We start from the raw sequence: 27,091 nt of genomic DNA on the forward strand, positions 1-27,091 counted from the left end.
TTGCTGTTGGCCAGTGACAGCGAAAGGCCTGCAGGTGGCTTGTCCTAGTATAATACTGTGCCTGCCAAAGGCCGGTGAGTCCTCTGTTGAGGAGCATGGGAGCCTTCCACGTCCAGCAGGAGTGTTCAAAACAGGTGCAGGTACTGCCTCCCCCACTCACCCCCACATAAGGCCTCAGCCCCCAGGAAAGCTTGGCTCCTGTGCGGTCTGAACTTCTCACCCTGAAGTGTTTGGGTTTAAAACTTGGCTGCTGGGGCGGAGAAGGTGAACGCTGTGTTGCTGATCCCCTTGGCATTTGGCAGCCTCATGTACTTGAACCACATCCCAGGCAGGCTGGGAGACTGACTGACTCTTCACAGGATATATTATAATTCCAGGGGAGGGTCCCAGCAAGTTCTGTCCTTCGGAGGACTGGTTCTCTATGCGCCTGGGCCCCTAAGTGTTCATGGCTGCTGGTGGCGACTTCAGATGCTTCCAGACTCACGGAGAGCCACAGCTTCTGTGGGATGTGGAGTCTTAGGGTGTTGAGGATGGGCATCCCCCCCTTCACCCCTCAGTTGATGAGGAGACGATGTAGTGGGTGGGTTCCTCTGAGAGCATGGTCTGGGTCCCTGTGGAAAGTGCCAAAAGATGCTCATGTTTCTCTCAGATGACTCTGCTCAGCTCTGGTTGCATATACAGAAGTCTGATGAAACCCTTTGAAAGTGGGTGCCTGGGAGGGAATGCACCTGACTGGAGCTCCTTGCTCCCGAGGAGAGGAAGGCCTCCAGCTGGGTGTGACTCATTTCCCATTCTTAAAGCTGCACTCTGGGGTTTTGGACTTGTAGTAGGAGGATGTGGTTGCTTTTCTTTCTTTCTTTTTTAATTCTTCTTCCACAGTGGTCCTTTCTTGATCACAGATGCTATCAAGCCCCTTTTTGGCTATAACTTTTGTCATTGTCAGTAAAACTTAAACTGATGGATGGATCCTGCTGGAGACTTTGATAATGCCATAATTTTTGTTAGGACTAGGAATACCTGTATTATGCCAGGACTGTAGTACATTCAGCGAGACTGGAGAAGCTTTCGTATCTGCCTCTGTTCTTTCTGCCATTATCTACCATGGTTCACTGCTCGTTTGTGGGGAACTTGAGCACAGATGTTTTGGTGTTCACAATGGCCCTGTCTTATAGAGGAGGAGGTGGAGGTGTGGGAGGGTGATGACCCCTGAACATTTGAGGGAAGTTGTTCAAAGGCACCTCTGAACTAAGGGGTTATTTAGGCCCTGGGTTTCTGGCTTCCCAAAGCATCACTCTTTCAGGACCTCACCCTGCCTCTTCTAATTAAATCCCAATTCATTTGTTAAAATGGAGTGGTCTTTCCATGTCAGTGTTAAGATATGGGCAGGTCTTACATTGCTTCATTCTTGTTTGGCATGGGAGAGGGTTGCCAAGTTGTGATAGCATGTTATGATGCTTGAGTGAGAAGAGAACAGACGTTTTTTATTGAGAATATCACATATGCATATAACTCTACCTCCCATTCACTTCCCATTTCCCCTCAGAACTTCATGTGCTTTCTTACTCTCTTTGAAGAAGCACACTGAGTCCATTTAGTGCTGTCTGTATGTACATGGGTGTGTATGTACACGGGTGTGGGACAGCCCACTGGAGCATGGATTGCTTTTTTTAGGGGCTACATCCCTGAAGAAAACTGACTCTTCCCACAGCAGTCATTAAGTGCCAGGAGCTCTAAGCTAGGGGCGGGACTTCATGACGCCCTCTCCATCCATGCTGGGACTTTGGCAGGCTTGGTGTTGTGTGTGCTGTCACGGCTGCCATTTGTTCATGTGCAGCGATGCTGTCACGTCCATCAAATACCGTTTCCCTGCAGACATCCACTACCATCTTTCTGACCCCTCTTCTGCAATGATTCCCGAGCCTTGGGGGAGGGAGGGAATGTTATACAGATGCTCCATTTGGAGCTGAACACTCCCAGTCTCTTATTCTCTGCATATTGATCTGCTGTGGGTCTCTACTAATCTCCATCTACTACAGAAAGAAGCTTCTCTCATGAGGGCTGAGAGCTGCACTAATCTATGGGTATAAAGATTAATTTAGGGCACAGTTTGTTAACTATGTCCATTTAACTTAGGTTCTCCTCTAGGGCCTATAGCCGGCTGGCCGGTCATGAGTTTTTGGGCCCATTTACAGTACCAGGCATAGAGTGTGTCTCATGCTACAAGATTTAAATCCAACCAGAAAGTGGTTGGTTACTCCCATAGATAGCATTTGTGCCACTAATGCGTGTCTTGCTCTGTGCCAGTGGATACATCTTGCTAGGCCAGTCATGGTTATAGCGTGTGGGGTTCATAGCTGGCTAAATTTGTCAGACACTTTTCACCCTTGGTAGCATAAATAGAACTGTCCAGCATTATGAAAGCTAGCTAGTGAGGATGCAACTCCAAGGTCAGTACCAGCTTGATTTTTTTTTTTTTCCATGTCCCATGACTTAAGTATATGGTATGGTGTCTTTAGCAGCAGAGTCTTACTATCACATTCTAAGAATTAACTAAGAGTGATGGTAGTGGCCATCTATTTCAGGGATGTCTGTGGTTTCCCACTGATGAGTAGCTCTTGAGGGGTGGTGGTGGATGGAGAAATAGATGATCAGTGGTTAAGAGCATTGTCTCTCTTCCGAGAGCAGGAGCTAAGTTCAGTTTTCAGTACCCATGTCAGGTGGGTGCCTGTAACTCCAGCCCCAGGGGGATTTGATACCCTCTTTTGGCCTCTGCAGGTATATGCAGACACAGACACACACACACACACACACACACACACACACACACACACACAGAGTAAAGTAAAATTTAAGAAAAAAAATGGTTAAACAAAACCAAATTCACTCATGGGAGTTGGGAAGGTATTGCCTTGTGGGTACAAGATGCCACTAGCAACCGTGACTGGTGGTGCTGGACCACCACATTAACTGACATGAAACCTCATCTGTCAGAGGCAGACCCAGATCTCTTTGTGACTCGGAAGGAGCACAGGAGATGCAAAATATGAATCTTTCAGGAGAGGATATGCATATCATTGTAAATATTAAAAAAAAAAAAAAAGAATCACTTGCCACACAAAACCAAACCTGTCATTTCCAAAGCTCTCTAGTCAGACCTTTCTCCCATCTGTGGTCCCCTTATCAAGGCCTTTGGATTATAATAACAGGAGTCCTTTTCAGCTTAGGAGGACTTTTGAAGATACGGTTTCTGTGTTGACATTGCACGCCAGCATCTGGCTCTGTCGTAGTGTGTTTAAAACCTCTCTGTTTTCTGGCATTTACATGAATTTTTGCTCTTGGGGTGAGGGACGACCTTGGGAAAGAGGAGGATGTTTTGGTTGCAGCTCATGTCACAGTGAGTCAATTTTGACCTTGTTGGAAAATCTCTTTTAAAGATGGACAAGATGTATTTTATTTAGTTGCAAGAGCCCACTGAAATTTCCAAATAACAGTGTGTTGGGGAAACTGTCTGTAGGTTTGGGATCCATGTGCCTTCCTTCCTCAACCTTGTTGAAAAACATTACCTTGGTTTTTTTTTTTTTTTTTTTTTTTTTAAACTTTTCTCTAGTCTTTATATCTTACTCTGAGAATCTTCTTGACACCTGAATCGCTGTGATATAAGGAAACATTAATGATTGGTTTCACATTGAGCCCAGCAGATTTCTGGAGTGCTGTGCAGGGGCATGGCCTGCTGTGGGATGTAGCATGTACCAGCCCATGCTCAGAAGTAAGCCTGGGACTTACCTCACCTCTACTCAAGCTCCTGTGTCAGCTTCTTCTCTGGCTCATCGAAGACTGTGTGGGTGGATGGATTGTTAAATAAAGCTGGTCGTTCTTTTAAGGCTAAAACCTCTGTTAGCAGTCACACACTGTAACTCAGCTTGCCAGCAGCAGAGCCAGGATCCATGTGCTTGCCTAGTGCTTGCTCATTCAGCCCAGCAGTATGCTTGTTTCTGAGCTTCTCAGGCACTGCTGGGAAATGCAGCCAATCCCTGAAGTTGAGACACCCACCTCCTCAACTAGTGTTCATGCTGCTGTCCTTACTAGGTGGCTGATCTGTAGACCCCTATCTTCTACCTTGATCCTCCACAGGAGGACTAGGGGAGGGAGGGCACGAGCCTTCCATGGTCCTCTTAAGTGTACACACATATGCGGACTTTTGATGGCTCTTTGGTAGCATCTAAGCCTGAGCATTTGGGGAACGTTGGAAGATGGTAGGGAGTCTGCTCAGTCCCATGATGCAACTGTGTTGTTGAACATTTGTGCCCAGTGGGGTGCGGAGTACTTAACCTGTATTATGTCAGTTCATTGTGAGGTAATCCCCAAACATGACTGCCACCCTGTTGTGTGACAAAACTTTTCCTGAGGAGATGCAACACACTCCCCTGGAAAGGGACAGACTGACAGATAGATGTGACCAAACGCCAGCTTTTATTGGGGTTACTTACAGGAGCAGAAATTACTCAAAGGCAGCTGCATCACCAAAGCCCACCGTAGTATGGGTTGCAGCTCACAGAAGTTGGGGACCTGGAGCACACTGCACAGCCTGCAGGCTGCTCAACAGGTTGGAGAGCCCTTCACGAGTGACTCAGTTGGTCTAAACCTCTTCCAAGCAGCGCCACCACTTTCCAGGCTGCTCTTCTGATCTCAGGGTGGTCTTTGTACGGTGGCTGCCCTGAGAGGGACTCTTCCGCTTTTATTGCTTACTCTGGGAGGGCGGGACTTAGTCAGTCTGGTCAGTTTCAGGGACTTCCTGGAGCTATTTTGAGTTGTTTGCCTTCCCATTTAAAAAGTTTACCTGTAGGATGGGATGTTTCCATTTCAGAGGAAACTGTTTTGCAACACACCTTTCAACCCAGGAGTGTAGAAAAGTTACCTAGGAGAGATGAGTGGCCTAGGCCAAACCTTACTGCATGAATTAGAATTGGAGAGCCCCTGCTATGTGTAATTCCCATAGCCCTTTGAGCCTTTGAGACGTGTACCCTTGACCTAGGAAGAGACAGGCTCCGGGATGCCCCAAGTAACCAAGGCGTCTTGTTCTCTGTAGAGTTGCTTAATACAGTAAACTTGGCAAGAGTTTGTTTAGTCTGCTTACTGCAGGTGTGTATGTTTAGGGAAAAACCATTTCTCCCTACTCATGGCTGGGTGCCCTTTTCCTTGGACGTTGTCTGCTGTGCTGGTAATAGTTCAGGATTAATCCGGAGTGGTGCTTACACCACCTCCTTTGGAAACTGCCCTGTCGGCCAGGTGCTGCTTCCCATTGAAACCTCATGCCCAACTGTCACTGGAAGCTCCTCAGAGATGCCGTGAGGCCTGGTCCAGGTCAGGGCTACCCACAGCTGGCCTTGCCTCACTGGAGTTAAGGTCCCCTGCTCTGTGTGCCGGTGGCCCTTGGCTCAGCTGCTGCCTTCCTTCAGCCTGGAGAACTCAGCCCTCATTCACGTTTGAGTCCTCAGTGCTTTGATGGGTCGGCATCTGCACTTGGAGAATGCCCCGGACTTGGCATTGGGCAACCCTTTCCTCCCAGGCACAGGTCCTTTTTGTCTCATCGGGGGTGTGAACTGAGTTATCTTCCTGCATCAGTGAAACCTGTATCCGGAGTATAGAAGCTAGGGCTGGGCAACTTTTGGATCTATAGATCATTAGTTTCATGGGTCCAAAACATCATGCTATTTTCTTTCCTGTTTGAAGATAGGGGAAGGAAAAGCTTGATTTCGGTGGCATTTCTAAATCAATGGTCAGCAAAGGTTGGGGCTTCTTTCTGACGGGAGCTGGTTATATTCAGAGAATCACCATGGTCCAGAGGGATCAGTGAGTGACAGGCTGTGTCACTGATGTCACGGAGCACTGAGTGTCACTCAGCAGTGGTTCTCAAATTTAAGTGTGTAAGCAAATGATGTCGAGAGCTTGCAGAAACAGATGGCAGCTCCCTGGTTCTGCGGGGCTGGAGTGGCCCTGGGAACCTGCATTTCTAAGAAGGTCTGTAGTCCAGGGACCCCGTTGTGAGAAGAAGAGAAGAAAGGGAGGACACTTGTTCCGGCTGGACATGGGTTCCGGCTGGACACGTGTTCCAGCTGGACACTGGTTCCGGCCCACAGTGTTCATAGCTCGTGGTGGGGTCCCCACCAGTTGCTTAGGAAGTTGGCAATGTCAAAAAATTTGAACAATGATGAAGGACTGGAAGCCTGTTTGAATGGTTTCAGGTGCCATTCCACCTTGTCTCTGTGATGGTCATAGCAGGAGTGAGCACCGTCGGAGTGTGGAGTTCTGGAGTCGGGGACAGTAGGCCTAGATGAGGGTCCAGTAGGGAGTGGAACCCCGGTGCCTCATTTCCTCTAAGTCCCAGGCTGTGGTTCTGTAGTTAGATGGGGTTTGTCAATCTTTGCTTCTTAGGGTAACTTGTAGATGATACATTTTGTCACCACGATTTCCCAGCAGTTGAGAGCATCTGTGTAAGAGAGGTGCTGCATGTTATCTGCAGCTCAGAGAGCCCCAGAGGAGCCTGGAGGAATTGACTGGGGCCAGAGAGACAGCTCCCGCAGCTGCAGGGACATAAGACCCAGGGCCCCATTACCACCACCTCTGTCTTTATCCAACCAGACCTTGGCTTCTGCTGCACCCAGACCCCTTGCTTCACATCACTTCTTCCCTCGCATGCCCCACAGGCTTGGTTAGCTTGTAGGTCTCCCGCTGGCTGGTTGCAGCTCCCTGGATGCTTGGTTTGTTGTTTGGTTTTCGAGACAGGGCTTCTCTGTGTAGTCCTGGCTGTCCTGGAACTCACTCTGTAGACCAGGCTGGCCTCAAATTCACAGAGATCCGCCTGCCTCTGCCTCCCGAGTGCTGGGATTAAAGGCATGCGTGCCGCCACCCCCCCCAGCTGTTTATTGTTTTCTTTAAATAATTTTAAAGTTGAGATTATGCATATTTTTTTCATTTCTCACTTCTTTTTCCTCCATCCAAACCCTCCCATCTTACTTCTACCCTTATTCTTTCAAATTCATGACCTCTTTTATTGTTGTGTGTGTGTGTGTGTGTGTGTGTGTGTGTGTGTGTATTCCCAAATACATAAATACAACCTGCTTAGCCCGTATAATGTTACATAAATGTATATGATTTCAGGGCTGGCCATTTGGTATTGCATAACACATTGGGGGGCTCTTTCCTGGGGAAGGCTGTTTCTCCCGTTCTCTGCATTTCTTAGTTGCCTCTGGTTATTTTCTTTTTGTCCAGGGGTGAGGCCTCTGAGCGCCCTCGTTCACGTTAGCATGTCTCCTGGTGTCATCGGTGTTGAAGTCATGTTCAGGGAGCGTGATGGCGAGATGCCCCTTAGGAGCCACTGCCTCGCAGCAGACTTCTTGTTCTGGCTCTTACGGTCTTTCTAAGCACCCCCGCCCCCGAAGCTCTCGAGTCTTAGGTCCAGGAGTTGGGTTGTAGGTTGTGTGTCAGTTGTGACAGACTCCACAGCTCTGCATCTTGGCTGTTCTGTGATGGTCTCTGTCTGTTGCAGAGCGAACGTCCTTGATGAGGAGTGAGAATTACATTGCTCTGTGGGTATGAGGATAAACATTTAGAATTAGTTAGGGCTTATGCTGGTTTAGCAGAGTGGTGGTTGTGAGTTCTCCTTCTCCTTCCCTAGCCCTGGAATCGTTGGCAAGGTTTCTAGTGTCAGAATTTCCTTCTTGTTCAATGGGCCTTAACAAGTCCAGTTGGAGAGCTGTTGGTTATTGCCAGGCTGGCTGTGCCATGCTGTCCATTGTTGCTGTTGTAGGTGCCATCGCTGGGTAGGACGTCTGGTTGCTTCCTCCATCGGAAGCTTGCATGGCTCCTTCCACTGCTGTAAGAGCTAGTCCCAGAGGAGGAGGCTTTCACTTGGGTCCTCTTGGTCCTGTGTCTGGAGTGCATGGGTGTCTTCAGCAAATGGCATTTTCCTCCCACCTCTGGGGAGCAGCCAAGGGCAAGAGCAGGGCCTGTACTGCTCTGAGAGTCTCTTGGACAGTCCTGAACATGAGCTCAAAGGAGTGCCTGTCACGTCTAGTGTTGGAGTTTTTGTGAGCTGCTCTGGCTTTTGGAGGGAGAATTGTCAGCCCAGGTGGGAAAATTTCATTTAAACACTGACTTGCATATATGATAAGTATTTTTAGATAGATAATAGTGTGATTCCTTAGGACTTTTTCAGACATCCTCATTGTAATTTTAACCCCTTCCTCTTCTGTGTTTACTCCCTCCCCACTTCTCACCTAGTTAGAGCCTCTTCTTTTTCCTATTTTTCCCATCGGGTTGCTCGTACCTGCTAGTCCCCTCTCAGTTGGTTTTGTTTCATGGTTCCAGCACTCACACAGACCTGCGTCCCCTGGGGGTGGGGGTGGGGGTGGGGACCCTTCCTGACACTCAGGGACCTTCGCATCCCCAGCCTAAGTGATTGAGTCTGGAAAAGCCGGATGAGGCTTAGTTATTTTAAGCCCAGGTTTGGGGTTCTGATCTGGCGCTTAGCTACATAATTCCTCCTCTTTGTTGAGTACCTTTCCCTGAGAGAGAAAATGCACTCTGCAGATGTTAATCTCCAATCTCTGCAGCATCTGTTATTTTTGTTCTGGGATTGGAGAAGAAAGGCTTTGTGTAGTGCAGCAAGAGTCCTGGCCTCTGAGGGGGTGGGAGGGATTTTTGGTCCTCCTTGTCTAGTGCTCTAGAACCTGACCCAGGCATGTGCCTTCCTGAGATCGGAGATGCCTATGGACAGGGCCAGTGTAGTCTTTCAGGTGCAATCTCTGCCCACAGCTGACCAAGGCCAGAGGCCAGAGGGGCATCAGAAGGGCATCGGGGTTGTGTCTGGGACAGGGAGGGAGGAGAGCAATGTCACGTGGACAGGAGAGATTGTTAATGGAGCCTTTGAATAACCAGCCAAATAGCTTGTTTATGTGTAGGGTCGGGATATTTTCCACAGAGAACAGCCTAAATATAGGCTTGAGGGTGGGGACCAGGGCCCAAGAGGGGTCTGTCATCTCCCTGGTATTGTTTCTTCCTCTGTAATCAGGACTCCACCAGCCCTGAACAGGTGGCCACCCTGCACGCTCTGGGAGCAGATTGGGTTTTTGTTTAAGCAGGCTCATTTGCACATTTCACACTTCTCACGCTGTTTGGTGGGGATTGTCTTTTTCGGGCCGCAGTGTTGGAGTGTTTGTTCAGTGTTTCTATACAAGCAACTGTCTCATCCTTAAAGCTGCGCATGCTGGCTGCCTGTCATTAGCATCATGGGTAGGAGCTTTTAAGGGTGGGAGACCCTTTGCTTCTGGGAGAAGAATTCCAAGTACTTCCTGACCGTGTTCACAGACGTCTATTTCCTGTCATGCCAGTATTCAACAGGCTGTAGCGAATGGGACCATGCTGAAAACAGCTTAGGCCCGGCCTCACCAAACCTTTCTTAACCATCGTCTCAGGTCACAGTCTAAAAGGGAAGTGGTCAGTTCAGGACGGTTTGGGTTCAATGCAAGCGTTTTAGTTTTACTTAACGTGGGCACACTAACTGAGGATGTTGGGAGAGAACTTAGCATTGTTGTTTCTGTTTTCACAAGAGTCTCCTCACTCCCAGTCCCAGAGACTTGTATTGGTTACATTTGTCATGAGGAAGAACAAGTTTACTGTGCCTCCCGGCTGAAGGGTGCTGTCCATTGCAGCAGGAAGGCATGGCGGCAGGTGAGTGAGGCCGCTGTCACATTGCACCACTGTCAGGAAGCAGAGAGAGATGCTGGAGCTCAGCTCCCTTTCTCCTTTTTATTTAGTCTGGGATCCCAGCCTGTAGGATGGTGTCGTCTCCATCTACCCTGTCTTCTCACCTCAGTTTACCCAATCTAGAAACTTGGGCAAACATGCCCAGAGGTTCATCTCCTGTGATTTAGATCCTATCAAGTTGGTAGTCAGTATTAACTGACATGCATTTGTTTTTTGAGAGCTCTGCTGGGTGACTTGGGTGGCTTCTGGAAGCCTGCTCGCCCGCCTTTGGCAGTGATCAGAGGTCCTGGGCTGCTGCAAGCCAGCACCCTGCCCGCCCTTGCTAAGACAGTGGTCTCCCCAGTGCTGGGGACTTGAGAATGGTGGGATTAACAGAACTTGAGGCTCCCTCACTTTTGGGAACCCTTTGTTTTGACCTATCCCAAGGACACCCAAATTATAGGAAGGGAGGTTTTGCGTACTGATTATGGTAGACGAGACATGGGTGGCAGGGGCAAGGCTCGGCGGTGCTTTGTGTTTCTTGTTCCACCAACGGGCATGTGGGTGCCGACACTGCAGGGCATGTTCTCAGATGAATCTTTTGCCCACTTGGGAACAGGCTGGAAGGGAAGTAGGGTCGTCCGGCTTCCTCCTTCAATGCTGCACACAGTAGTCAGGACACCACTACTTAGACAAAAATGGATTCACTTTAGTGCACTTGGGATGGAGGACAGGTTGTTGCCTCCCTGTCTAGAGTTCATCCTCTTTACCATTAGCTTTAAAGATTTGAATGGCCAGTACTCTTCTGTCTCTGCCTTAGGCATCAAGTTTTCAGTTCTGGGATTGCCTGATGACTTTTCCCTCCTTGACTGAACAACACGTTGTTTGTGTGTAGCTGTGTGTGTTCAGTTCTGCAGTGAGTAGCCCTGTCCTGTGGGTGGGACTGGAGTTTGTTCTCCGTGGGCTCCACCAGGCCTCGGATGGATGTTGGGCAGTTGGGGCATGTGGTCAAGCTGTTCATCTGGAGCTCCCTCACCCTCTGCACCCTGCCCTGGGGTTGAGTACTATGTTCTCCTTGGTATTTAAAAGGCAACTGGAGATGGAGTCTGGCCCCAGCTGTCTGTGGTCCTAATGACAGCATATTAACACTATTCAGTTGCTGTTGTTTGTACAATTAGAGCTAAGACACAAAGGAAGAAAGAAAAGCCAAGTGTTGCCAACTGGATTCTCAAAGGGGTTGTTTTCTTTGTTCTCTCTGCTCTGTCCCAGGAGTGGCCCCTCCCCCTCAATACAGCCCTGACTGCCCTGGGCCAACCAGGAAGGACACAGGGACATGGATCAGGGCTGTGTGAGAATTTCTCCAGTGGCTTTGCAAAGACAAATATTTATTTTGAGGACTGGTGGTGGGAGGGCCTCCCTTCTCCGCACTTTGTTTGGGATGGGAAGATGCTAATGTGGGAGCAGGAGGAAGATTTTATCCAAAGGTCTTGTAGCAGCTGGGCTCTGAGGCTGGCGGGGCTGGCAGATGAGCATTGCTCTTTCTGTGGGGGTGGAGGTCGGGGGTGGGGTGGGGTGGGGAGGGAGGGCCTCAGAAGCTGGGAAGCAGGAGGGCATGAGAGGGCTGTCCACGTCTACACAGGGCAGGAGCTGAGTAGGATCACTGTGCAGGGCAGAGCTGATGGGGCTGTGTGGCCCTGCTCAGGTGGTAGGCAATGGAAGAGGGTGTAAGTGAAGGGCGAGGTAGGAGACAGAAAGGGGTCTGGGTGGGTGGGAAACAATTCTAAAACCTGGGGCAGGAGGGCAGCCTAATAGTGCCTGTGAGCCTTGGGCTATAGGAGAAGGTGGTGAGGAGGCTGAGGTTTGATTCTGGTGACATGGGAGCAGGGGCTGTGAGGTCTGGGTGGAAGGGAGGTGCTGGTCACTTGGTGTTTGTGTGGGATTTGTAGATGTGTCTCTGCCTGCAGGGATGGGCTTGGAAATCTGGGGAGGCAGGGACAGTAGTGCAGCCTCTCGCTGGCTGTGGATTATTAAACAGGTGTTTGAGGTGAGGTATACATGAGTTTCTTGTGGATGTGGCTACTGTTGCCTATCTCTATGAGCGGAATTGACCCAGGAGTGCTTAAACTGATTGAGACTCTCCAGGCCACCTGGGGCGTAACTGACATCTGACATAACCTGGTCCCCAAAGTCTCCTAGCTGATCAGATTTTTGTAAAATGTACTAACTATATGTCACATGGTACCTGCTTGATGCATCTGTCAACCCCAGGTGTGTATATTTGGTCACGTAAAGGTTTTAATCCATGGAATTCTAGCCTTGAGGTACAGGGGTCCGGAGCTTGCTTCTTTCTGGCCTGCTGTGAATGAGCTGAGGTGGGCACTGTGGAGGATGACAGAGGGTTGGAAAAGGCATGGTGGGGGTGAGGGCATATAGGCACTGAGCCCTCAGCCTCAGCCTCAGCCTCAGCTCAGCAAGTGGACACAGTAGGATTCAGAACTCCACATGGAGCTGTTGTAACTGGGGCTTCTTTTCCAGAACCCGACATCCACTCTTGGTGGGATGCAGGTGACTGTCAGGCTTAGGATTTGAGGGTTGTAGGTGGCCTAGCTAGACAAAGCCAAGTTAGAGCCACATAGGCTCACTTTTGTGGGGAGCTAGGACACTCTTCTACCCGTGGCCGGAGGCATTGGCTTGCTTTTGCCGTCGAGGGTGTGGTTGGAGTGCATGGCTCCTCTGATTGGTTCAGCCCTCCCGTGGCACCTTCCTCAGCACCGTCTAGGTCTGTCTAGCAGAGAGTAGTAAGTAAGTGGTAGTACATCTCACTTGACAATGGCTCTGTGTGGCCCTGTGACTTTTAACCAAGTGACTTGAGAGCTAATGCAGCACATGCTAAGGGAGACTTTTCCTCCAACATTTTAAGATGAAAACCTGAAGCACGCAGAGGAGCTGAATGGCTGCAGGGTGAGCTTTTCCACGCACCAGCCTGTGTTCCTCTCTCCACCTGCCTAGAGCGCAGCCTGACGGACATTGTTTTTGCCCATGACAAAGTGTGCCAAGACAAAGCCAGCGGTGGCTTGGAGTTCAGAGGGCCCACATGTGTGGGTAGGTACCATGGAGACAAGATGCCGGTTAAGTGGGGGGTGAGTGAGAGGGTGTCTCATTTTTCTGGGGATATGGGTGTCATGTTTGTTCACTTGGAAGGATAGTTTTTCTTTATGTGTGTGGTAACCCTGGGACAGTTCACAGATGAGCCCAGAGGGAAGCCTGTGGCCTGACTGAACACACTAACAGCAACACACACACACACACACACATACACACACACACACACACACACACACTCTCACACAGTGGAAGGGCAACCCCATGTCTGGACCTTGGTGGCTTGGGGGGTGTCCTAGGATTGCTTTTATGACAGTTCTGTCACAGAGTGCAGAGGTGTCCCTGTGATGCCATGACTGATTTCTTGAAGCAAACTGATCACAGCCTGGATGGCTGTGTTTGGTCTGCTGGGGACAGATGTGCCGACATGCAGATCTGGGATGGACTTCTGCCACACCGAGTTGCCAGAGGGTCTTTGAGGGAAGGGCTCACTTCTCTGTGCTTCCATTTCTGTGTCTAGACCCATGGAGTCGGACTTGAGCCTTTTTATTTTCATTTTATTTGTTTGAGGCAGAGTCTCCTGCATCCCAGGCCGGCCTCAAACTCCCTAAGTGTTTGAAGATGATGTTAAAGCTGTAGGTCCTCCTGCCTTCACCTCCCAAGTGCTAGTTTTACAGGCATATGTTACACCTAGAACTATTATTGTTTGTTGTTATTTGAGATGCGCTCTTGGCTGAGTCACTCAGGCAGGCTTGGAACTTTGGATCTTCCTGACTTGATGGCGTTAGGATTTCTTGTGTTAGCCACAGCACCTTGCTCCAGCATTGGTCTTAAGGGTCTTCCTGACCCTGAAATGACTCATCCATTACTCCTTTGTTCCCAAACTCAGGACCACATTGACCTGGTGTGGTTGGAATTGAGAGGCCTCCTCCACAGCAAGCATGGTCCCGAGGAGTGATGATCTCAGAAGAAGAATGTCCAAAAGGAAGAGCACACACAGTGTGTGCTTGTTATGTGTGTGGCATGTGGCTGATAGAGACTCATGTGTCGTTAGTGTGCATACCCAGCATCTTGCTGGGACACCTGAGCATGCACACAGGGTCTGCTGGGGAGATATCCCAGAAGTAGTAATTAAAGATTGTATCAGGTGTGGAAACTTAAGGTGTGTGTGTGTGTGTGTGTGTGTGTGTGTGTGTCTGTGTGTCTGTGTCTGTCTGTCTGTCTGTCTGTCTATGTGTTGCTCTCGGTTGGATCTGGAGCCTGGCCCTGCATCTGTGGCAGGTGTAGGCCGAGGAGACGGGATGAAGCAATGATTGGCAGCTCTCACTGCTGGGTCGAGCGAGCACTGGCTTGGCTCAGGTCAGAGGGCACCACTCTGCATCCTGTAACCAGATGTTGACTTTTGAGACAGCACCTGCCTTCAGGTTCTGGAGGAAGATGCGCTGTCAAGCTAATCATGGTGAACTTTTCCAGAACATGTCTGGAAGACCCCTTTTCCATGGTTACGGTTACCTTGGCTCTTGTTACATAACTCCTGTTAGATTCGTGTTCAACTGAAAGGTTCCATTTTTTGAAAAATATGACCTAAGCCACAAGACTGAGCTATCCTTTATTTATTCTGAACATAAAACTAGAGGTTTTCATTAGGTGTTGGAGTTGATTTGAGAAGCTGCAGACTGTGATGTCACGGAACTGTGCCTTTAGCAGGGCTGCCAGGGCTCAGGGCCACAGGACCCATTGCGTGTCCATTAGTCCAGATTCTGGCCCTTGTTCCTTATGAACATTGGAAAGGTGGGCTAGGGTAGGCAGGGGAGATGAACAGCCCCTCCACCCCCCACCCCAGTCTCATGGAAGCCCTGCCATCTGTTCACAGGGCCAGGAGCCCCTGTGTGTTAAGATCTCTGGCATTCTCCCCTGGGCTTGCAGGGGCCAGGACTCCTTTCTCTGGGGGCTCATTTGCAGTTGTGTGTTGTCATTTATGCATCTGCAGAGCTCTGCAAAAAGCAGCTGGCCCAAGTCTGCCTTGCTATGCAGAGGTGAGCAGTAACCAGGACAAGGTGCTCACTGTCCCCTGCGCCTCCCCAGGGCCTCCCTCCATTCAGGTTTAATCCCCGAGCAGTTCTTAGGAAGAGAGGGCCAGGGAGAGGCCAGCTGCCAGGGTGGGCAGGGTCGGCTCCTAGGATCAGCTCTGCTCCAGCAGCAGGGACTGGTTTTGCCTTGTAAATGACGCCGTTGCCTGCAGGCATCTCTGACAGCTGCTCCTGCTTCTGGATTCCCGAAATTTCTATTAAACACTTCACATACTACTTACTTTCCTCTCATTTCGTCCTTTTGTCTGCTGCCTGCTGAGCATGCTCTGTGGGACCCCATCTAAGGATGGCGCCTTGTCACCTGGGTTTATCCCGTGATGGATGTGGTGGAACCCCCATTTTCAGGTCGCGTGTTCTTGGCAGTCAGTGGCTGAGGCAGGATCTGAACCCAGGACTGCTGCCAGCAGCCACAATGGCTGTGATGTCTAAATGAAGCTGAACTAAGACAGAAGCTAAGGAGGCTAGGCTGGGGCTCTGCAGAGGGCTGCTTCCCTCAGCTCCAGGCACTCTGATCCGTGGGCTGTGCTGCTCAGAGGTTACGCAGAGGCGGCAGCAGGGCTCCTCTCCCGGTGGCTGAGCGCCGAGACTGAGGGTTTCAGTTGCAGGAGGAGGAGGCACATGGCAAGCCGGCTGCTTGGGATTACAGGTTCTGCAATCTGGGAGGAAGGAGGATTTCCAAATGCTGTGCCTCTGAAACTCACCTGGCTGGCAGCTGAGTTGAGAAGATAGCTTTTAAACTCAAGCCACACACATTCCATGACGTTAATAATAAAGACACTAGCAAGCAGTTTGTGTGTGTGCACGTGCGTGCGTGCGTGCGTGCGTGCGTGCGTGTGCATGTGTGTGTGTGTGGAGGCCAGAGGTCATCCTTGGGTGTCATACCTCAGGAGCTGTGCACTTTGTACTTTGAGATGGTCTCTCACTGGCTAGCGAGCCCTGGGGATATGTTTGTACCGGTCCCTCCTTCCCCAGTGTTAGGTTTGTAAGTGTGTACCTCACGCCTGCCCCCTTTCAGTGGCTGCTGGGACTAGAACTCAGGTCCTCATGCATGAGACCAACCTCCATGACCAACTGAAGTCCCTTTTGAACAGATGTAATCCTGGCCTGTGAGTATAATGTAACTGGTGGAAGGAAATCCATGCCGTCAGAATGAAAGGGATGCACCTGAGGTTGGAAGGGAGGTAACGGGTGGAAGTGGCTGTGTGTAGGGAGTGCCCCGGCCTCCTCCTTTGTGGGAGGAGTAGATGAGGCCATGTCACCTTCTCCTCTCTCACTGGTGTCTGGCAGTGGAAGGCTCCACTGTAGTGTCCTTACCCGGCTGGAGCAGGACTCTCTGAAAGGTGGAGGAGTGTGGGATGGAGCGGCTCAGCCTTACACCCCCATGCAATCAAGTTCTGTGACTTGAGGGCTGTGATTTACGTCCTGCAGGTGTAGTCTGACGGGTTTTGACGTATCCACGGAACCATGGTTGACTGCAGACTGTTCTCTGTGTTTCCTCACACACTCCTATATGGCTTGCCCTTCCTTCTGTCTGTCCACTTTCTTGGGCTCACTCTTTGTCAGCTCAGATCCTTCTGTCTTCTGCAGAGTTAAGCAGGAGTGGGCTTGTGCAGCAGAGGCCCCCTTTTACTCAGTCTGCTTTGAAGATGCATCCGACTTCTGTGTATCTGCCCTTTTCTTTTTATTGCAGAGTAACATTCCACTGGCTGAACTTAGATTTTGTTTACCCTGTTGGTGGTAAGGGTATTGGTTGACTGTGTTCAGTTTGTGTCTTTTACAAATAAAGTTATCACGAGCAGATATGTGTGTCTTCGGCTAGGCAGGTACTTTGATTGCTCATGGGCAGATATCTAGGAAGAGAGTGGCTGGGAGGTGGCATCTGCTTAACTTTGAAGAACACTGCCAAACCGTCTTCCTGTATTGACTCTGATGCTCCCCAGCTGTATGTTTTGACTCTCCACTGGGGTGTAAGTCCAACAGGGTCAGCACCTGCTCTCAGAAAGGATCTCCCACTGTGCCTCATGGCTCGTGAGAGCATGAGCATGGGGTGAACATGGCTGGCTGTAGGGGTGAGGCCCGAGGAGGGGAAAAGGTTGCCTTAGAGGTTAGAGAGTACAGACAAGAGCCAGCATGCCTCTCCCTTCCCCAGTGGTTCAGCTTCCCTGTATATAAATTCAGGTGTTGACTAAGATCGCTTTCCATTTAGGGGTGCAGGGTGTGGTGGGTGTGTAAGCCATGTTGCCCTCTGTAGAAACCCTCTGGCAATGTGTAGAGTTTTTTTGTTTTTCTTTGACACAACCTTAGGGGAGGATTGTTACTGGCAACTTGTGGGTGGAGAGGGGAGCAGGGCTGTTGCTAACTCATCTTGGCGCCAGGGCAGCCTAGAGTTGCAGTAGTTTGAGGCTGGTAATCTTGGGCTCCCCTGACCCTGGTCTGCAGTGTAAACTTCTGCTTAGGGAAGGGTCCACACCCCTTTCAGGTGGAGAAGGTGGTATTTTCTAGGAGGCGTGCATGCCTGTGTGCTGGAGTGACCCAGCCCTTATGTGTTGCCAGGGCTGCCCGTGATCCCTGGTTCTCCCTTGGGGACTGCCTGCCTGCCCTCTCCAGGCCCAGGGATGGAAGCCATGCAGCTTGACTTTTCTAGGCACCTATTCCCCCCCCCCCACACACACACTGTTAGTGTGTGACTGACACCCGGTAGGCATTCTTAAGCCTTTAACAAACTTCTTTGATGATTAACCTTTGCTTGGCTACATCTCTGTCCTGTTCTCTGGCCAGCATCAAGCCTCCTGGAAACCTTCACATGGAAACTTTCTTGACAACTTTTATTCTAGAGCCTTTGATTTTGGAACTTACAGGGTGGGAAGAAAAGCCCATGCAGTTTCCACAGTTGGGGACTTTGGTTCATAGAGGCCCCTTGGAGGGGTTCAGTATGGTGGTTGGTGTAGCTATCTCTTTCTGTGTGTCTGTCTCTCTCTGTGTCTTTGTTTCTCAGTGTGTGTCTCCCTCCCTCCCTCCCTCCCTCCCTCCCTCCCTCCCTCCCTCCCATTGTGTTTGTCCATCCTTTTCCATCTCTCCATGTCTGTCTGTCTGTCTCTGTGTATCTATCTGTCTCTCCCCCCCACCCCCATTTAGAGTGTATGGTCAGTCACTGCCCATGACCATGTCTTTGAGCCCTTCTTCACCTAACCCTGCTTCAGCAGTCCTGGGAAGCTAGCTGCCTTTGATCTTGGTCAAGAGGCTGTTTTCCATTGGGGATAATGCCAAGGGCTGTGCAGGGTAAAGCTCACACCTGCCCTTCCTCCCGACCTGCTTGCTCTCCCTGCTGGGGCCTGCCTTGCTGTGTGTCGCTGCCAAGCAGATGCTGGACTTCCTGGTTCTTCTGTCTGGCTAGTCATGGCCTCGTGGCTTCTTTGTCCCTTATTGGTATGTAACCTTTGTACCAGGCAGAGAGCCCGCCTTTGCCTCCCTGTCCAGGAAATCATGAAAATAGGTGACTAAAAGTCGTCTTTCAAGTAAGTGCCTCTCACCTCTAATCAGAGCATGGGCCTCTGGCTGTGTGGCACCTCTGCCTGGGCAGTCCTTCTCGGAGTGGCATCCTGGTCTGATCAAGGGTATTCCTCAGGGAGTTTCATGTCAGTTCCAGTAGCTTCTCCCACACTCTTAATTCAAACATGGCTTCCCGGCTCTTTTTTGATCCTGGAATAACCTGGATGTGATGAAGTTTGAAAGAGAAGACTGGTCACTTCCTTCCCTCCTCACTCCATGTCCAGGAGGCCGACTTTGACTGGGGTGTGCTTGTATGCACACTGTGGTTCCCCATCTTCCACGTGGTCACATAGGGTGCAGCCGCCCTGTCTTATCAGCATCTTCCTGCATCTTTGGTTTCAGCCATCAAAATTGCAGCTGTACTCAGATGCACGCATCCCACCCCATTCCTTAAACACAGCACCGATTCCGTACCAGGGATGTAGGTGACAGGAGCCTGCACATAGGCAGCATGCAGATACAACTCGTTGTACAGATGGGATTTGAACCCAGTGGATTTTGGTATTCTCAGAAGTTCTAGAAACAGCTCCATGGTATCAAGGGACCACTGTTCATCTCCTCAGTCCTGGAGAGTGACAAGGGAGGTCAGGGTGTCACTTAGGTGTGCAGCCTGTTGTCACTTCCTAGATAGGGCACTGCTGGTTTGGATGTGACCCCTGGGAGTCTCCTGTCCAGTTTCCATGGTATGAGGAGTAGGAGGAGGGTCTGAGTCTGGGGACAGCGGTGATTCCTGTCAGCTTCCTGCTTAGGTGCTAGTGGACCCGCGTGCCGTCTTGTGATACCTGTGTGTCTGGATCTTTCTTCATGCCTTCTTAGTGAAAAGCCCAAAGGCCCAGTGCCTGCCATTAGTCAGCTTTCTTGAGGCTGAGTTTGACTCTTCTCCAGTGGCATGAATTTGTAGCTTTTCAAGTTGTCACTTTGACCACTGAGGCTGGAGAGACTCTAGCTCTTGGTGCTCTTACGGGGGACCTAAGTTTGGTTTCTAGCACTCATGCTGGGTGAATCATAGCTGCCTGGAACTGGAGCTCCTGGTGATCCTGTGTCTTTTGGCCTTTGTGGTGGGTACCCGTATGCACATGTGCAGATTTTCACACAAACATACCTATATTATGAATGAGTGTTCAGGTGAATGCGTGTGCATCTCAGGTGTCATGCCATAGGAAGGCTGTCTACACCTGGAACTCACCAGCTAGGTTAGACTGATTACTGCCCATCAAGCTCTAGGGATCCCCCAGTCTCCATTCCTCCATCCCAGCACTGGAATTATAAGGACACAGTACCACACCCAGTTTTCCCTGAGTTCTGGAGATCAAACTCATGCTTATAAGGCAAACGCTTCACCAGTCGAACCTCCCTCCCTCTCCAGCTGGGATGTTCCTGCCTTTGATATGTATATTTCATAGCCTTGCATTTGTGTTTATGTGACCAAACACAGGTGACTCTGCAAGCCTCACCTCTGTGTGCCAGTGAGGTGTGCACACACATATGTCTCCCCCTGGAGAACAACATGTTTGACCAACCAACTACTTAATCCATAAATAGATCTGAAAACATAAACCTAGCTAGGCCTTGCTTTGCCCAAGCCTTTAAAAGGCCCACGAGGGCTTCCAGAATGAAATGGCATTCTTGGCCTCGCCCTGAAAGCTTTTGAGGCTAAGTCATGAAGCAAATAAAGAAATAAAGATGGAGTCACCCAGCTCAACACCCCCAGCCTTTGCAGTGGGCCCATTTGCTCTCTAGCCTGGTCTTGCCTGCTACCTATGGACTCAATTCCAGGGGACACCATGGGTACCGCCTACACTTCCTCCTGGCTGGCTCCTGTCTGCCCTCGGCTCCACCCTGGGCTCTGGGTCATCTATGGCCTGACTCTCAGTGGCCTGATGGTAGAAGTCACAGCTTCCTTGAAGTGACTGCTTCCCTGAGTCCATGTAGATAGCTTCTGATGGCTGTGCCAGGGTTGGCCTGTGGGTTCATGTGACTGTGCACCTTATTTTAAGGGTGGCTGCACATACTTTCCCAGCAAGGGTTCAAAGTGTTCAGGGACTGTGGTCATGTGACAAAGCCAGCATCTTATCCAGGACTGCGCATGCAGAGATTGCCCTGTGCATCCTGGCTGTGGGGGAGGGGAGGCACCCTTTCTGGCCTTGAAGGCTACTTGTGCCTGTGTGGTAACAAGGACTGAGGCTAGGTAAGGAAGGAACCATGCCATGGTGACCTGTTGGTAAAGCTGTGCACTCAGGTTGCTGAGCTTGCCATGACTGTCATTGAGGGATCCTCTTAGGGACTTGTCATCGGAGTTGATGGCACTAGGTAAAGTCCTTAAAGGTAGGAAATCTCAGGTTGGAGAAGTAGCCCACTTGGAACTTGCCTACCAGGCATAAACCCTGGGTTAGACCCTCTAGTTGGATGTGGTGGTGCAAGGTTGTCATCTCAGCACTTGGGAGGCCAGAGCAGGAGGATGAGATAAAAGTTCAAGGTCAGCCTTGGCCACATAACCAGTTTGAAGCCCTGTCTTAAAAAGAAAAAAAAAAATCTCTTCTTGCTTTAAGAATGTCAGGACTTGTTCACTTCCATCTGCGGACTAATTGGGTCCATGACTGGAAGTCTAAGAAATCTATTCTAAGCCGGAGAGTGGTGGTACATGCCTTTAATCACAGCACTCGGGAGGCAGAGGCAGGCTGATTTCTGTGAGTTTGAGGCCAGCCTGGTCTACAGAGCGAGATCCAGGACAGGCACCAAAACTATATGGAGAAACCCTGTTTCAAAAAAACAAAACAAAACAAAACAACAACAACAAAAAGAAGTCCATTCTGAATACTGCAAGATGACCTGGGGTTTTCCATGGGTTGGAAAGATTTGGCTTTGACCAAAGAGCCATTAGGATGGGCTGAACTTGGGGTCCAAGGGACAGGCCCACATATGTCCCTTGTATCATCATTTGGATTCTGCCAGTGCTTGGTTGGAAAGGGCAAGGCAGAGCAGGATTTTATTGACAGCTTCATCAGGATGGCAGCATGGAGAAGAGCAGGCTGGTCCTCAAGAAAAAATTCAGGAGTGCTCCAAGGGCTAGGGCTACAGAACAGCACGATCCATTCATGGTATGCCTCCCTGCCTCCCATGGCTCTTGGCCTGCAGTGAGATGCTCCCCACGAGCTCCTTTGCACATCCCCGAGTTACTGTGTACTCCGCATGAGCCTTTGGGTTGTTGTTGAGTACTGTTTAATAAAGCATGTAAGGCAGGGGGGAGAGAGGGATGCTGTACGGGTGACTTTTGACACAGGTGTGTAAATGGATCTGCTGCTTACAGCACCTTGAGCTCCTTGTAAACAAAGCTCGGAGATGACATTCGGAGAGATCTGGGGAAATACTGAAGGGCAGCGGTGTTGGTGTTGGGGTCCTGATGGAAATGAGGTACCCTAGGGCGGGTTGACCTGGGAACTTTTGGGTCTGTTAGGACCAGTTGTTGGACTGAGTGGGTCCTTCCTGGCTGGGTCATTCTGTGGACCATGGTGGGTGCCGGGCTGCTTCTGTGCTCAGGTACGGGCTCTTGCTAATGGGCCCCTCAGGCTGTGGTGCTGTTGAAGTGGGCATTCCATTCCCATAGCTCCTTCTGGCTGGGCTCCTGTGCTCCCCTCCCAGACATTCTGGTCACAGTCTGCTGTCTTGCCATCCTTCTGGCACTTGGCATCTCTCTCCTATGTGTGTCTGGTAGTAAGTGCTTGCGGAATGAATGTTTCTGGAACATTCTGCTCCTTCCAGCCACAGAAATAAATGCAACAAACAGTGTAGCTGTACCCCATCTCAGACCCTTTAACTTGAGTCCGAAGGGAATGAGTGTGAGTGATTGTCCCCTGTGTCCTAAAGAATAGTCAGTGCTGTCCCAGGCATTTGCCTGCACCGGGGTGGTGGGGTTGGGGAGGGGCAACAGTAGGGTCAGGTTGGGTCTGTTCTTAGCTTGTGCTCCTAGCCTCTTACCACAGCCAGAACTACTGGATGTCGGTCAGATGGTGGATGTGGGTTCACTCAACTTCCTTAGGAGGTGTTGGCTCTTCTGGAAGGTGGTGTGGCAGATGCCTGGCATCAGGGAGCAGAGTGTGGGCCTCTGCTGTCAGTGCCCTTCCTACTAGACATTCCTCCGGTCAGCATGTAGACGCTCCTGCTGCACAAGGCAGGCTCTGCAAGGCAAGGCGAAGGCCGACTGATGGGGGGTGCTGGAGACTGGGAGAGGCTGGTGTTGGTGTACCACATGTGCAATTGGTGGTCACAGCAAGAAACCACCCCAGGGAGATCAGTGATGTGAAAGCGGTCCTCATGGACCTAAGGCCGATGGATGTTCCGGAGCGAGGTGCCGGCAGCCGTGGCTTCTCACCGTGTCCTCTCAGGGTTGTTTCTCTGCGTGCATGGTCTGCAGGCATATGCATGGGGGCCCTCTTTCTTCCCTTCTCATAAGAACATTAGTCGTATCGCTAGGGGTCTCTCCCTAAGACACACCCTTCTCTCCTTCTGCCTCCTGTATCACCCGAGGATTTGAACTGTAATAGTTCTGTGGGTTTCAGTTTTCACTCACACTGACCCTTCGTTGGCAAACCGTCTTGTCCTCGGGCCTCAGCGGCTGGGGCTGACAGGAGAGTCTGGCCTGCTGGTCCCACTCCATAGAGCAGTGCTCATGCTAGACTTCCCCTGTGTGCCATGGGGACTGTGTCAGTGGCAGCGATTGGTGTGCTGTGTGGCCAAGTTTGTGCTCTTTAATGTTTTAATTCCCATAGCCATCCAAAGACATCATTCTCGACTTGGAGATGTCAGAATCTGAGGTTGAATGTTGAGTGGTGATTAATCTCACGTCCTCTGGGTGCAGTGACTGATGTAGGGCATACAGAGTTTTATGTAGAGGGCTACCTGTGCTCATGTGTGTACATGTGTGTTAGTTAATGTGCTTGTTGTTGTGGGAAAGGACCTGACCAAAAGCATCTTCAGAAAGGCAGGGTTTATTTGGTTCATGGTTTTAGGCTTTAGTCCATCATGGCAGCAGGAGTTCCAGCCAGCTGGTCCCATTGTCTCTGCAGTGTTCGGTTTACTTTGCCGTTTTCATTCAGTGGGGGACCCCAGCCTAGGGGATGGTACCACCTAAATTCAGGATCTCCATTGCAGCTTGGCTTCTCCCTTCACATGCAGCTCTGTGCCCTGTGGATGGACGTGTGCTGCTGGGGTTGGGGATGGTTGTGCAGATGGTGATGAGCGAGAGGTGAGAAGGCAGAGGCGGAAAGAGCCACAGGGTACCGCTGAGGAAGCTGAGCTGGGAGAGAAGGAAGACCTGCCATGAGGAAGGTCAGCTTCTAGGGTGAGTGGGAGGGTGCCTGGTACACCCAGGCCCCTAAGATTGCAGAGGTGGAGGATGTGGGAGGCACAGTGAATTCTGTCCTCCATCCCTAACGGTTATCTTTGTCAGAACAGCCGTGACTTCCTGTAAGAGACCCTTGAGGCTTGTTGGCTGTTGACATTTCCTCCAAGAAGAAGGTATGCGGAGAGGGTCGTTGGACTCTTCCCCTGTCTCAGTTACTTGGCCCTGCACGTCCCAGCCATTGGCATTTAACGCTGCCTTAGTTGCACATGGTGGCATGCCCTTGGGACGTGCTAGAGTAGATAGAATAGAAGGTGGACTGAGTTGGGGACCCCATCTGTGCATATATGGGAGAGTTGTTATCCTTGCTGGAGTGAGACTCAACCTTGGTGTGACTGTTTTGAGGCCACCCATGTGCCTCTAAGTAACCCATTCTTTATAAGTAAGCCTGGGTTGGACTTGGATGGAGTCAGACTTTGGTTTGCACCTGGTGCTCTGTAATGAGGAGGAAGCCCAGGAGAGAGTTCCCAGAACCCTGTGGAAGCTTGAAGTTGCTGGCTGCAAGGAGAGGGTGTGTGTCTCAGAGAAGGCAGAGAGGGAACATGGAAATGGCAGAATGGGGACACAGGCCTGCAGAGGAGGAGGAGAGGAAGTCGTGGTATTTGAGCCTGCTCCTGTTTTCTTGGTAGAGTGGAGGTGCAGTGAGGCCTGGCCCTGGCATTAAGGCAGTGTCTTTCCAATGCTGTTCTAGACTGTCTTGCATCTCTGGGCAGCTGGTGGGCAGGGGCGGGGGAGGGTGGATCGTTCTGCTTGTGTTCAGGATTGGTGGCTGGCATGGAGATAGTGTGGGTGTATTCATCTGCTTGGATTGCTGCAGCAGTAATTTTAACAGTCTCGACTTCTCCTTCCGGAGACTGGGAGGTCAAAGGTCAGGATACTGGCAGAGGCAGCTTGGGGCGGTCTCCTTTCTGGGCCTTGCCTGCTTGCTGTGTCTTTATGTGGCAGGGATTGAGAGTAAGTGTGATCCTTGTTCCTCCCATGGCCATCCCCCCATGGCCTCATGTAAATGTAGTCACCTCCTGAAGCCCTTCTAATGTCTCACGGGCAGTAGGGCTTCAGCTTGTGACTCCTGGTGTGCACTGTCCGTCAGGTGTAACGGGATGGGCACAAGGCATCCAGTGTCTCTTCTGTGTGCCTCAGGTGGAGTCACAGATGGCTAGCAGGCTGAAACCATGCATTCCCTGTGCAGTTCTGGTTACTGAACACCTTTGGATAGTTGGAGTGTTTTGGGGGAGGGGATAGTTTTCCAGCAGGTTTGTTACGATTGCCCGAGACAGATCCAACCTTCATGGATAGAAGCCACCCACGGCAGGGTGGAGATGTCCCTTTGTTCCTTGCCAGCTCTCGGTGACCCTCACCATGATAAACGCCCTGGGAATTGTTCTGCCCCCAACCAGTGAGAGAGGATTAGGGTTCAGGGTAAAGAACTGTCCTCAGAGAGGTCCCACATGGTGGTCAGTGTTCAGGCAGGCTGGAGGTTTTTTACTTAAAGACAGGGTCTGGTTAGGCTGTCTTTGAATTCACTGTGTAGCCCAGGATGGCCTTCAGCTCCTGTCTTGGTCTTCCTGCATTGCTATGCCATCACACTTGTCTTTACCCTGGAATTAAATAAATGGTCTCTGGAGCACTGTGTGACCTGGCCAGGGTTCCTGGGCTGCTCTTCATTCTCCCCTCTGCTCAGCCACAGCGAGGATGGCTGTCTGCTCTGAGCTTGAGGGGAGTCTCAGAGGGTGTGAGTCATGCTGAAGGAGCATCATTGGTCTGTGCCGTTAGCATGACCACAGGTGCACAGCGCCACTGTCCCTTGATTTGACTGAATTTGGTTGTCTTCAGTGAGTGCAGCAGACCCCGAACCCAGCAGTAACCCAGGGAACACCAGTTCTATTGAGGTCTAGATGGACCTGTCCACTGCTCTGTGAGCTGGGATTACAGTGGGTTGACATATCCACCCAGTTTGGATGCTTGGGATCTGAATTCTATCTCATGCTTGCATAACAAGTGTATTACCCACTGAGCCATTTCACTCATCCCATTCTTGGATATTGCTGGCTGAGGAGTTTTTAAATTCTGGAGAAATATTGTACGTAAAATGTCTTCATTGCAAAATAGGATTTTTCATTAGAAAATATCTATCATGTACTCCATCTTAGTTTGCAGAATGTGAATGTCACCTTAAAATGTCAGGGTTAAATTTCTCACAGTTAGTAGATGAGACAGGCATGAAACTTGGCAAACAAAACTGAGATTGATTACTTTCACTCACGCCCCACCCCACTCCCCACCCCACGTGGTGGTGGTGATGGTTTAATATTACATTATATTCATGTCAGTGCCTGTGGAGAAAAGTCAGGGTATTGGTGTGATTGTAGGCAAGTGTCTCTGACAGAAGAGGGCTGGTGGCGTGTAATGCAGGTGGATGGTGAAATGCTTACAGCTGATGGCTGGCTTCAAAGCCACTGGGCACGGCTGGGTTCTCTTGGTGGGCTGAGCCAGGGGCCCAGCCGCATGCTCTCATCCCGCAACTTTCTTGGAAGGAGGACAAGGGAGGCTTTGGTGGTGCCCCGGTGTGTTGGGCCTCCCGCCCTGGGAAGGCTGAGGAGGTTCAAGCGTCTGCTTCGTCTTCATCCTTGTTAACATGGAGTCTGTGGATTCAGTTTCTTTGAACCGAGGGAATCGTTTGGAGAAGTGTAACCCTCTTGAAAACATGAGCATACAAAGATTTAATGAGCCTTCTGTGAACAGTAGATGAAGAAGGAAATTAAAAAAAACCAAACCTTACCTTATAAGCAATAGGCATGAACAAGATGACGATTTTTAAATATATCCCAGGGAAATGCAGGTGAAATACATGAGTTAGGGGGTGATGTGGAACAGGCATGGCTACCAGGTGGTTGATATTGGGGGTACTGTTGCCCATTTAGGTTGAGAAGTTTTGATAGCACCCTCACCCCCTTCATTGATGAGTAGAGCAAAGGAACAAATGGAGGGCGTAGAGTCTCATTTGGGGATGCACTGATGGCTCCAGCTTTGGGATGGAGGCCTGCAGAGTTGTTGTTTTTCTTTGGAAATGGAAACACTGTCAAACTTGGATCAGCATCAGTGACTCTGTGAAGCTGTGGCTGCTGTGTGTGTGGGGTTACCGCTTTGTTCTTGTCAATCAATAGGGACCAGATATTGGTAAATCCCTCAGAAGCAGGAAGTGGTAACT

General features: G+C 50.4%; 1 protein-coding gene across 4 annotated transcripts in view; it reads left to right on the plus strand.

The window, feature by feature from the left end:
* Window positions 1–27,091, plus strand: part of Agap1 (ArfGAP with GTPase domain, ankyrin repeat and PH domain 1) — a 459,873-nt gene that overhangs the window by 1,724 nt on the left and 431,058 nt on the right. The window lies entirely within an intron of this gene.

The sequence above is a fragment of the Onychomys torridus genome, chromosome 23 (genome assembly GCF_903995425.1).
Source record: "Onychomys torridus chromosome 23, mOncTor1.1, whole genome shotgun sequence".
Taxonomy (NCBI): Eukaryota; Metazoa; Chordata; class Mammalia; order Rodentia; family Cricetidae; genus Onychomys; species Onychomys torridus.